Raw genomic sequence first — 12,356 nt, 5'->3', positions numbered from 1 at the left:
TTGTTTTTAATTAAATAAAGGGGCCATCCCTTAAGAAACTACTTGAAGAAGCCTATTCATTGAATGGGTGTATTGTACTCAAAGTGAGAATGTTGTAAGACCTACGCCTGAAAGGGCCAGAGCCTCACATTGCAATCTGGGCCATCTCCAGCTGTCCTGATGAATATCAGGCCACTGGACCCAGACGGCTCAGGAGAAGAAAGTGTGGTTGGTGACTTTGCACAGCCCTCCCTCACTCAAATCAAAGTCAATTGCAAGTCATGTCATCATCTTGATGTCACGGTCCTCTTTGAGAATGAAGGACAAACACAACAATTTTAAAATATACCATTAAAGGATTGCAATGAGATATGCATGTAGGCAACTAACCCAATGGAAAAAAACAACACTACTTGTTCTCAGCTGTAAATCCTTCCTTGGAGGCCTAATACTTATGCGACCTCAGCACTCAGCCTCTTTGGCCATCAGCTTCTTCATATATGAAATAAAAGAATTGGATCAGATGATCTGTGAAGACTGCTAGACAGTTATGCAATATGACACTGAATAAACGTGACTAATGCTTTGTTTCAAAGTGCGTATCCAAAGGAGGGTGACCAGAATGCTGAATGGTGTTGAGATCATTTAATATAAGCATATACTGAAGGAACTGGAGGTAGTGATTAGACTCAGGTGCTTACCTGTCTTTAGGTAAAAGAAAGGTTATCATCTGGGGAAAATAATTACATTTGTTCTACCTGACCCAGAGAATTAAAAGCAAAGTGAATGAATGTCAGGTGGCCTGTGGAGACCAATTTCTGTGTTTACAAGTAAGGATGTTAGTGCTCCTCAGTACAATCCCCTGGAAATAGGTAGCCTGTCTCTGCTTTTGGAAAAGGAAGTCTGCTGTTCCCTCATCTTGAAGGAGGAGAGGGAAAAATATTCATAGAGAACAGTGAAAGCAAAGAACATGAAATGAATACTTCCCCATCAGGTAAAGAGTTCAGTTTTGACTCAAATTTGGAAAGTGAAAGGTGCAGGGAGATTGAAGGGATTTCAAGCTGAATAACTTAGGAAAGAAGCATAAAGTACAGAGTTGAAAAGCCAGGGCTGAATCCTAACTAGGGTTCTGGACAACTGCCTCACTACCTGCCCCCTGCTCCCTACTTAGATGGCAACAATTTCACAGAGGTTGATTCTAAAATTTTCTTGAAAAAAATAGCTTTAATTAGTATCAGTGATGGCTTAGATAAATATTTGATAGTTGTTTGGGCTTGTATGTTTCCTTATTTGTTAATAAGGAGTTGTAAAAGAGAGAAAACAGTGACTGGCACCCCCTCATCTCTGTCTACACACACACACACACACACACACACACACACACACACACACATCTATCTATCTCTTTCTGTCTATAGAGAGAGAAAGAGAGACAGAGAGAAACAGAGACAGAGAGATGGAGAGAAAGGAGAAGGAGATATGTTTGGTTTGAATCAAGTGAAAGTTTTTCTCTCCCCTCCAGAGCTTGGTGAAATCAATCACCATAATGATGAAATCAAAAGTGATTAGAAACTCTCTTGATTAGCAAATACTTGATCTCTAAGCAAGTGGGAATACATAAGACTGTTAATTTCATGAAATATTAGCTTAGGACATTAGCTCATTTATCTGATATTGTAGAGAAAGATGGTGAAAGTTCATTACATCATCCCATTAAAAAAAGTTGTTTCAGTTGTGTCCAATTCTTTGTGACCCCATTTGGGATTTTCTTAGCAAAGATACTGGAGTGGTTTGTCATTTCCTTCTCCAACTCATTTTACAGATGAGGAAACTGAGGCAAAGAGGGTTAAGTGACTTGTCCATGTTCACATAGCTGGCAAGTATTTTAGAACAGATTTGAACTCAGGCCTGGTGCTCTATTCAGGGGAGCAGGAGGGGGCAGGGGAGAGGAGTTAGAAGAACAAGAGATTCATTAGTCAAATAATCTTGAGCATATTTAAGGATGAAGGGTAAGGATGAAATCAGAAGGAATATGCAAAAAGTGGAAATGATTTGTCAGTATTTCCATTACAAACTATTTCCTCCATCATTGACATGCCAGAATCCACATTCAGACCCTAGCATGATGGTCCCTCTCATGGTAGATCAATTAGAATAAACAGTACTATAGAAAGCAAAGACAGGAAGAGATGTCCGTGATAGCCACACAATGTCAAGGACTACAGAAATAGGCCTTTGGTGTCCCATTCAACTCCAGTCCTAAGATCCTAAGATCCCACAATTCTATTAGGTCTGAGACATTGAGTATATACCACAGGACTTCAGTTATAGGGGGATACAAACAGGAAACACTTAAGATGATATGATGCATGCATGGATGCAAAAGATTGGTAGCTCCTAGAATGTCTCAGAAGGGCTAACTCTTTAATATCCAGGAATCTATCCATTCACTACTCCTTCTCAGTTTCTAGAAAACTCTTCCAAATATAAGTTGGTATATCTCTTGGACACGTTTCTCCTAACCATCCATAGAACTCCCCTAAAATACCTTATGTAGGACTGACCCAGAAGATTTCATGTTAATCTCTTTTCTATCCAACTCTCTTTCGTGGTATATAAACCTTTCCTCTGAAGGGACCTTGGACTGTGTTAGCAAAATAGTCATGTGCTTCATGTGGATATCTATTCAGTTGAAATATGTATTGCCTATAACACCTCTGATTCCAGAGTTCAGAAAACTAAGGCAGAGGGCAAGTTATATCAAATGCACCTGCAACTTCAGGTGATTTCCATAGGATTCTTTCCATGTGTCCTTCAATAACATTTATTCACATGCAAGGCTTTTGTGTATATTTCTTCCAAAACCTTACAACTTGAACCTTATCCTTGATTGGTCAGTACATCAGGATAATAGTGATCTGTACCAGTAAACAGAACAGCCACACTGCAAAGATCAAAGATTTTGGTAGTCATCAAAATTACTAAAGAGGAAAGGAAAGTCATCTTAATAATCACAACTAGCCATCCCAAAGTAGATTAGCCTTCCTTTCTCAAGAGGACTTCATTTTGTGTGCAACCTTGGGAAAATCACTTCTCCTTTCTTGGGTTCAAGTTACTCATTTGTGAAATGAAGGTAATGGGCTAGATACCTTCTATGATCACTTTCTACTCTAAATTTTTGATCCTATGATTTCCCCCTTATTAGAGAGTTTCTGGTAGAACATGGATGATCACTTGAAAAGTGTTTTATATAAGGGACTTCTGTAGTCTTATTTTGCAACTACTCATTAGTAGTTCAATTCTCCAGCTTCAGGTCAAAGTTTCCTGGAATCTAACCTCAACTTTTATTCACTGTACAATGGTAGGACTCCCTCCTATGGTTTAAAAGTTAAGATTTCATTTCTGGCTGCCCATACTTCAACATTTGAATGTGCAAACCTCCGCTAATGCATCCATTCTCTCATTATTATGGGGACTCCTTTCAATAGTGAAGACTGTGATTTATCCCCACCCATGCCCACATCTTGTCAGCCTGTGGTACTCTTGCCATGTCTTCTAATAAATTCTTCTTGGGGGTCTGGACACCTGTGAGCCTTCTTTTCATTCCTTTTTTTAATATTACAAGGAAGACCATGTAGTCTGTTCGTGTGGCATCCCTCACTCTTACTGCACAGCCAAATTTCTTTTCAGGTTCCACATGTCCTTGATGATTCCTTTTATACTGCTTATAGTTTAAACTTCTTTATTTGTAAGAAATTTGGTCCTATGAGCCCTCTGTATCTAGGAGCGAGAGTAGGCAGGATCTAGGGAATGACAGTATAGCAATCTCAGAAAAAAAACATCCTTCAGGGAACTTTAAAGCTATTCCTTTTTAAATTTCCCATCTGAAGAATAAATGCATAACCTCCCTACACTCCTCATCACTTTGCCAAGATCCGTGTAATTGTAGACTCCAAATTTCTACGAAACTACTACTAGTGCTGCTGCTGCTACTTGTACCACTGCTGTCACTTCTATAGTGATTTAACATTTTAAAATCACTTTACAAATATTTCATTTTATCTTCATAACCACCCTGGGGTTATTATTCTCCTTTTAGAGATAAGGAAACTGAAGCAGGCAATGGGTAAGTGACTTGCCTAGGTCACACAGTTATTAAGTATCTGAGACTAAGAGTTTGAAAACAAATTTACTTGTCCAACCCACTTTAGAGTGGTTAAGTAACTTATCCAAAGATACATAACAATTCATTTGCATAACCACAATAAGGTCTCCTACTTCCCAGTTCAGTGCTTTTACTATTTTTTTTAAATACACTATTTAATACACAGCTGTATATATGTTCGTCCTTCCTTGACGAAGAAGACCACGCCATCAGAGAAGTAATGACATGACTGTTAGCATTACTAATGCCTTTCTCTTTAAAGTCTGAAGGGGAAAAACACTTTACTGAGTTTGATTCCACTTGTAGCACTCTGTTTAAGGCAAGTAATTTTAGGTTTTCCATTAGAAATTGTAAGTAATGCCAAATTAGATATTACATACTCTTTTAGTAAAAAAGAAACTTTTCATTTTTGTGTATCCTTGGCAGTCATGTTCAAGTTCTCCAATTACTTAGTTTACAAAATTTTCAAAAAGAAATCTGTTACTTCCTTATTATGGTGGTGGGGAGAGGCCAAAAAGGTTATCTCACAGCCTAATTACTTGCTTATCTGAAACTCTCCCTATGATTTCCTCCACACCCAGCCCTTACCAAACGAATACCTACTAGGGAAAAAAAGTTGGGTGGCACCATCTCCAGGAATCTCAGAGGAGTTTTGGTCATAACAACTGGAAACATGAAAATACTGGTTTGCAGAAGGAGAAAAGAAGAATCCCTAAGAAAGTATAAAGAGAGGTGTTACTTATAACAGCTGCTTAGGAACCAGTCTTGGAGGGTGATTCCAGGCAGGTAGATATAGTATACCTGGACTTGAGTGAGGTACTTAATATCAGCTTTTATTATATCCTTTTGGATAAGATGGAGAGATGTGGGGGTGGATGATAGTAGATTTCAGTGAATGTAGAACCGTTCATAAAACTGGGTATAAATAGTGGTGATTAAAGGGTAGATACCAACTTGGAAAGATGTCTGAGCTTTCCATGTTTTTATCAGTAAATTGGATGAAGGCATCAAAGACATGCTCATCAAAAAGAATGATGGCACATTACACCAAGATAAGAGAGATAGATAACAAGCTAGAAGATGGAATCAGTAACTGAAAAGATATCAGCTGACTGCATAAAAAGGACATGATATTAGGCCCTGTGAGGACTAGTTGGAAAAAATGAGGACTCTCCACCAGACCTTTTCCACCATGGTGGCAAATACCTTTGGTGCATATGTCGTCTCTTTGTTTTCTGTATTACTTGATTTTAGTAACCAGAAAATTGTCCCTCAAGATTATCTGCCTTGTGCTATCTATTATAGAATCTTATATAGTCTTAGCATATGCATGGGAAACACTTCATTGAGATATCTTAAGGATATATTTTGCTCTTTTGATTCAAAAGCATTTTTAAATAATCAACAGACAACAGCCACAGAAAAATCATGCATGCTTTATAGCTTTGAGTTAGTTGTGCAGACAGAAAATTTTGGTCTTTTTTGTGGAAAATTGTTTGCAAAAGCTTCTTTGTTCCCATGTCTTATTTTAATCAAGGCTATTGCAGACTTGTATGTGAGTTGATCATTATTGAAGATTTTACAGAGAGAAAAAACCAGGCATATACAACATTATCTATAAATGTTTGCACCCATGTGCCTATGACAATCCATGAATGTTATTGGGAGGGCAATATAAATATAAAGTAACAGAAGTCTGGACTCTTCCAGTACCATTAGTTACAAATTTTATATAAGAATAACTAGCAGTTTTATATAGTGCTTATGGTTTACTTAGAGCTTTATATATACTAGCTCATCTGATTTTTATAACAACACTCTAATACAAGCAGAACCTTTTCCTTTGGGATGGGTGGGGGAGTTAAAAGGCACATGATCAAAAAAGTTAACCCCCCAAAGGAAATGATACACTATTTATATAGTGCTGAAATTTAGCATGAAATATAAGCTTTAGTACATTCTTTTATTCAAATCTTGATATATTTACTTAATTATCTTTTTGTTATGTGAAGGTGAGTTTATGAATAAATTTTCGTAATGGTCACATTATTTTGTTGAAAGAGGAATAAATCTGGCATTAACAAAACCTCAATTTCCTATACTCAATTCTGGTGCAGTATTGACATGAATGGTTGATGCACTGAGGTCCCAGAAAAATGAATTTGTGTTTTTTAAATATCAGAGACAAAACACACAACCCATTACAGACATTGAACATGTTCAGATCATTGGGAGCTCAGATTTCTACTTGTCAGTTGAACATTTCCCTGGTCCCCCTTATCATTACTTGTTGAATTTTAATCTGGTGATGGCTTAAAAACAAAAGAAAAACCTAATAATAGTGGTAATTTTATTCTGCATGTTTAATTCAAATATGGAACATAATTATAATAAAAGTCCAAATTTAACATATGAATTCAAGTTTCTTGAAAACACATAGAAATGCCATGCTTATGTGTGGACTACTTTTACTCATTTTGAATGTAATATAGAGAATATATGACTATTTCCTACCCCAGAGACTTGTCAAGCTTTACATCAGTCTAAATTCTATCTATCCCCTAAATTAAATAGACTTTTTACAAGAGAAACTGGGCAGTTCTTGACTTCCTTTGAATTGGTTCCAAACAGGATCTTTTACATCAATTGAACTGTCATCTCAGTAATATTGGTACTTTCCTCCAAAGCTGCAGACCAGAATCTATCCATGACCCTTTTTCATTCTATATGGATTTTGTCCATGATTTCCCATAAATCCTTCACAAAGGATCCGCCTAACATACTGGGTGCCTTAGCTCTCTTGACCTTTTTTGGGGGGCTAATGAATTCTATCTAGCTATTATCCCACACATTCACTAGTGTACCTCCTATTCTTATCTTACATCTCTTACATGTTATTTTCCCCATTGTGTGTTTCAGGCAGATCATTTTTAGCAATATGTTATAGGTTGGATAAGTCCACCACACGTCATTCCATTTATCTTGGGTGAACTGCAATTTTCAATCTTGGAGATTGAGGTCTTCCATTACTCTGAGTCATAGAGTATCAACAGAAGAATATTAGTGTTAAAAAGATGAGAAAATGTTAAAAAGTTTGTTTCAGGGGTAAGTGGGTGTATATGTGGGGTTTACGGATGTGTGTATGGTCATTGAAAGCACTATAAAATTCCTGCCTTGAAATCCAGCCCATTCTTTTCCTTGCATTTATATTGTTAAATCTTCAATGTCTATCTAAGATAAACAGATGGACAGAGAGATAGGTAGACAGGCAGACAGAAATATATAGGTAGACAGAGTTACCAGTGGGCTAATGAAATGAGGTATTTATACAACTACGTATCATATTTGGGCAACAATCATTATTCATCCTTTTTTTTTGTCAGTGTGGATTGTTAGGTTTGACTCTTTAAATCTCACTAAAGTTGTCCTATAAGACAGGATTTGATACAAGGAGATACTGATCACAATCTTCTATCATCCCCCAGAAGGTTTTTCTTATTGCATGTGAATTATGTTCTCATTTACATTAGATAAACCTATAGTTAAATGTTACTGTAAAAGACACTCCCACAAAAATAATGCATTATTTCATTGGGGAGGGATACAGAAAAGAGAGAGGGAAGGGGCAATTATATATATTTTGGGAAGATCATACTTCTGTGTGGAACCACCCCACCCCCTCTCCTGCTCCCTTACAATGCTAGTGAAAACTATCAAGAGATGACAGCAAGTCATAAAATCCTGGATGTGGGGACTGCATTGTCTCAGTGTTTTTTAAAGTGCACCATATGGATGTTCAATTAATATTAATGGGTGAACTACGTATTTGCTGATGCTGTTCTAAGTATATTTTGTTACAGAAGTGGTTATGCGCCATTGCGATTTCCTCTTACACTTTTGATATTTAAATGCATGCTACAACCCAGTTTACATTTGTAAGTGAGGAGTGCATAAACATTCCCAGATATGGTGAGGCACTGAGTTTTTTTTCTAAATGTCTTTTCATGCATAGTTTTCCTTCATTAATGAAATTGTCAGTGATGCAGTAACAAACCATGAGGTAAGCTTATTTTCAACCCCCCCCTCCCACTTCCCCCCCAAAACAATTAAAAGAGGGAATAAGTCTCCTCTATGTATCGTTTCTGTTGTGATTACTCACCGATATTTACAAGACAAGGTCACTTTTAATGGGACCAGCAGATGAAAAAAACAGGCAAAAAGCTGTTTTTGTCTTCACTGATTCTGCCAAAGTGATAGTCGACTCTGACATTACACTTGGGAAAGATTGTCCTGGTCCCTCAATTCACACTTTGCTCTGGAAATAGGAGACGGGAAAAATACATATCTGTTTTGTGCATATAGTACATAATGCAAAAAAAAAAAAATTAAATATCGCATTCTTCAAGAGATCAACAAAATTGCTAACATTTGCTTTGAAAAGCGCCTTCTGAAGCATCTTTAAAATACTAAGACATTTAAAAGGCTCCTAAGATCTCAAATATCCATCTATAAAATTAATTAATCACTTTGAGGATTTAGTAGGGAGAAAGAGCCATAAACATCCTATGTGCTCAGTTGGTGGTAGAAAGTAATCCTGAGAAGACAATTTTGTTTAATTTTTTTTAAAAGGAAAAATTGAAATTTGAAATTATTTATACATATGTAATGTATATATTCTTATATACATATATAGCTACTTGGGGCAAGCAGAAAGAATATTGTACACATACATGTGGCCTATGTAGTAGCCTAGAAGAAGGGAAAGGTGAAAGATTAATGAAAAGGTTTTTTGGGTTTTTTTGCATTTTCTATCATCTATGTGAATTATTACCTAGATGCCTGATATGTCCTAAAAGAGAAACTGTGATGAATAAATAAACAGCTCTCGAAATCTTCAATAGGGCGCTTTACCTTGCAGGGAATATTATCATTGGCTTTTGATACAATTTCTGCTGCAGGGAAAGACTTTCAAAGCTCAGAGTGCTGAAGTATTGCCAGGCGCTCAAAGACCCCCTGCAGTGCGCGTCAAACTAAGAAATCTCTCTGAACTTGTCGAATTAAAAGTCATCTCCCTCTCCCTGCAACCCCTGCATGAGCTGGGAAGCTCTGTCCTCATTTTTTTAGACCCCTCCATGATAAACAAATGGAGCCCAGAGCATCTTTATTCTTTACAGGCATGCAATTAAAATTCTTTTTAAAAGTGTAATTGAATGCAATGAATTTCAAAAGGAGTTTCTAGTTAACAATGAGGTTAAACAGTTTGAGTAAGCCACATTCAATTGTGTTTCAAAGGTAAAAGGCATAACAGCTTGTTAGGAACCCAGAGAAGTGTCCCTTCCTCTATTCCATTAAAATTTTTTTTTTTTGATTGAACATCAAGAGGTTGTTCTAAACTTAAACATCTCAGCAGGATTTATGCTTTCTGGAATGTCATAAGACTTAATTACTCAGTCCGCAAAGAGGAGTACACTATTAAAATATGAACAAAGCCAGATGAGAACCCTCCAGTTGCTGCAAATCATTATTTATCTATCCCCCACCAAAATTAAAGAAACTTAATTTATGTTTGCATTTTTAGGCAACACACCATACTTGTTTCTTTTTCCATTCTGCAGTGTGTTAATGACCCAAAATTTGACAACAATTTGGTAATTCCCCCATAGTGCAGAAATTCAGAATGATATTGGTATATAACACACCACAGACACCACTAGTTGAAAAGTACATCAAAAATTTGCAAAGGAAAAAGAAAGGGAAAAAGTTTTTTAAAAAAAAGAAGGAAGGGGAGAGAGAGAGAAAGAGGAGAGAAGAGAAGGGAGAGGGAATGAAAGAGAAAAGAGAAGGGAAGAAAAAAGGGAGGGAGGAAAGCAGGAAAGAAAGAAGCAATAAAGAAGGACGGGAGACAAAAAGGAAATAAGAAAAGGAATGAAAGAAATATGGAAAGAAGGACAGGAAAGAAGGAAAGACTGAAAGAAAAGAAAGCAGGGAGAGACACAGAAGTCAAGTGAAGTAAGAAAGAAAATGTAGAAGTACCTAAATTTTAAGCATTAAAGAAAAGTCTAGTAAGGCTCATGCAATTAATGGTGGGGGGATGAGTATCTGGAGCTGACGTATCTCTCTCTATTTCAGAGAATCTAAACTGGCAATACACAATGATTTTCTAGACTGGGACTTTTAGGCGTATAACCTGAGTTCTAGTTCCAGGGTAACCTTTGGCAAATAATTTTATGTCTCTTTCAGTTTCATTGTCTGAAAAAAAGAGAAAGTGGGACAGCAAACAATATAAGTCAAAAGTGCTAAATGGCTGATGGAATAGTTAATGAGATCTTTTGGGACAGCAACTGGACACATGATTTCATTGGTATAAGGAACTTTATGATAAATTAAGTCAGTCCCTTCTTTACAATTTAAATTCTTAGAGATCTATGCAGTACAAAGAGAGGTGGGTAGTATGATTTGCTCAGGGTCATGCAGTCAGTAAGCAAAGGTCATTCTTCTTAGATTCAAAACCAGATCTGTATTCATTACACAACAATGCTCTTAATGAGATTTTTGGATAATTAATGATGTTGTATTCTAGCAATATTTTCATTATGGCATTCAGTTCTAACCAACATATTAGGAGAGTCACTAACATGCTGGAGAATATTCTGATCAGAACTGACAAAGGTCCCTGAACACCATGGCAAAAAAAGGATCAGTTGATGAAATTGGGTATGTTTACTGTTGGAGAAAAGTCTTGAAGGCTGGGGGCATTATGATCATTGTTATCAAGGATTGTCTTATGGAGCAGGAATTCAACTTCCTTAGCTTGATCCCAAAGGTCGGAGCTAAAAGAAATGAATGAAGATGTAGGGAGTCAGAATTAGAATTAATGTAAGCGAAAAATTTCTATAACAGATTTTGTGTTTCACAGATCCAATCAGAGAAAGGGGATGAATAATGAAGTCTTAAAATAATTGTTAAGAAGAAGGAAAAGGAGAAAGAGAAGGAGAAGAAGGTGCAAGTGATCTCGTTATAAGGTATCACTAAGTCTCCAGGAGAATGATGGATTAAACCTCCAGGTGATCTTTAATATGTGGTTCAGGGAGTCTAATACAGGAACTTAAAGAGGAATCCAGCTCTTGAAGAAAAGCCTAGAACAAATACAAGTGACAGAAGGGAGACTTGAAGAATAATCATGAAGCCAGGAGCATGAAAGCATATGCAGGTGCAGCTTCTCCAAAGAAAAGGGCCAGGACACAGAGCAAGGCTGCTTGGTCCTATGGACTAGATTGAAGTTCAGTGAGAAGTCTTAGTGCTGCTTCTCCAGACCTCAGGTTAATCATCTTTTTTATTTCCTTTCTTTTCTTGAGGTTCCTCACAGAAACCTGAAATCTTTACATCTGAGAAAGTCTGTTGGTATTTCTTTAAGTATTTCTTTTGTTTCTATAAATGGTTTGAGCCACAGGCTACTGTATTTGTATAGTTTGAAATTTCATTGGGACAAGATAGTTGAGGAGCATATTTTGAGAAGGGAGAAATTTTTCTAACAACTTATATATTTTCAAAAAGCACTGGGGGTGGGGGGAAGGGAGAGAGGGGAGGGGAGAGAGACAGAGACAGAGACAGAGATAGAGACAGAGACAGAGACAGACAGACAGACAGAGACACAAAGACATAGAAATAGACAGGAGATGAGCAGAGAAAGATTACTGTCAGTAAACTAATCTAAGCAACATATCAACGGTAGAATGAGTAAGATCCATTCATCTGAAGAGTTACAGACATGGTAAATTAGGCATAGAGGATTACAGGAATAAATTCTACCTAAGAAGAATGGCAGAGTTAATTTGATCATGGTTTTAAATTGAGGAAGGGGGCAAGAGTAGGAAGTGAACTGAAGCTTGGGACTGAAGCTGTGGATGGGTTAAGATCCCAGAACTTAGACACAATGAAGATATGACCAGAAATGAACTTTGAGGGATGTCCACATTTAGTGGGTAAGAGACGAAAGAGAAGTCAAGGAGAGACTTAGAGTGAAACAGCTCAGTGAGGCCAGTACAGTATCAGGAAACTGAAAGGAAACTATTTTGAGGAGCTGAGCAGCAGCTTCAAGGAAGATGAGGAGTAGGGGAAAGAACATTAGATTTGTGAGTTAGGAGGTCACTGAGGATTCTCAAGAGTCCAATTTTAGTAGAGTGGAGAGAAAGGAATCCAGACTGCAGGAAAT

At 37.0% G+C, this 12,356-nt stretch overlaps 1 protein-coding gene across 4 annotated transcripts in view; it reads right to left on the bottom strand.

Moving 5' to 3' along the window:
- TENM3 (teneurin transmembrane protein 3) overlaps positions 1–12,356 on the bottom strand; it is a 3,393,579-nt gene that overhangs the window by 1,744,356 nt on the left and 1,636,867 nt on the right. For all 4 annotated transcript variants that reach the window (XM_072622672.1, XM_072622671.1, XM_072622669.1 and 1 more), the window contains one exon: positions 8,304–8,459. The gene's annotated coding sequence lies outside the window, so the exon portion shown is untranslated. The remainder of the gene's footprint in view (positions 1–8,303; positions 8,460–12,356) is intronic.

Source organism: Notamacropus eugenii, chromosome 7, assembly GCF_028372415.1.
Source record: "Notamacropus eugenii isolate mMacEug1 chromosome 7, mMacEug1.pri_v2, whole genome shotgun sequence".
Lineage (NCBI taxonomy): Eukaryota > Metazoa > Chordata > Mammalia > Diprotodontia > Macropodidae > Notamacropus > Notamacropus eugenii.
The sequence above is the reverse complement of the archived record's forward strand: the minus strand, read 5'-3'. Positions and strand labels throughout refer to the sequence as shown.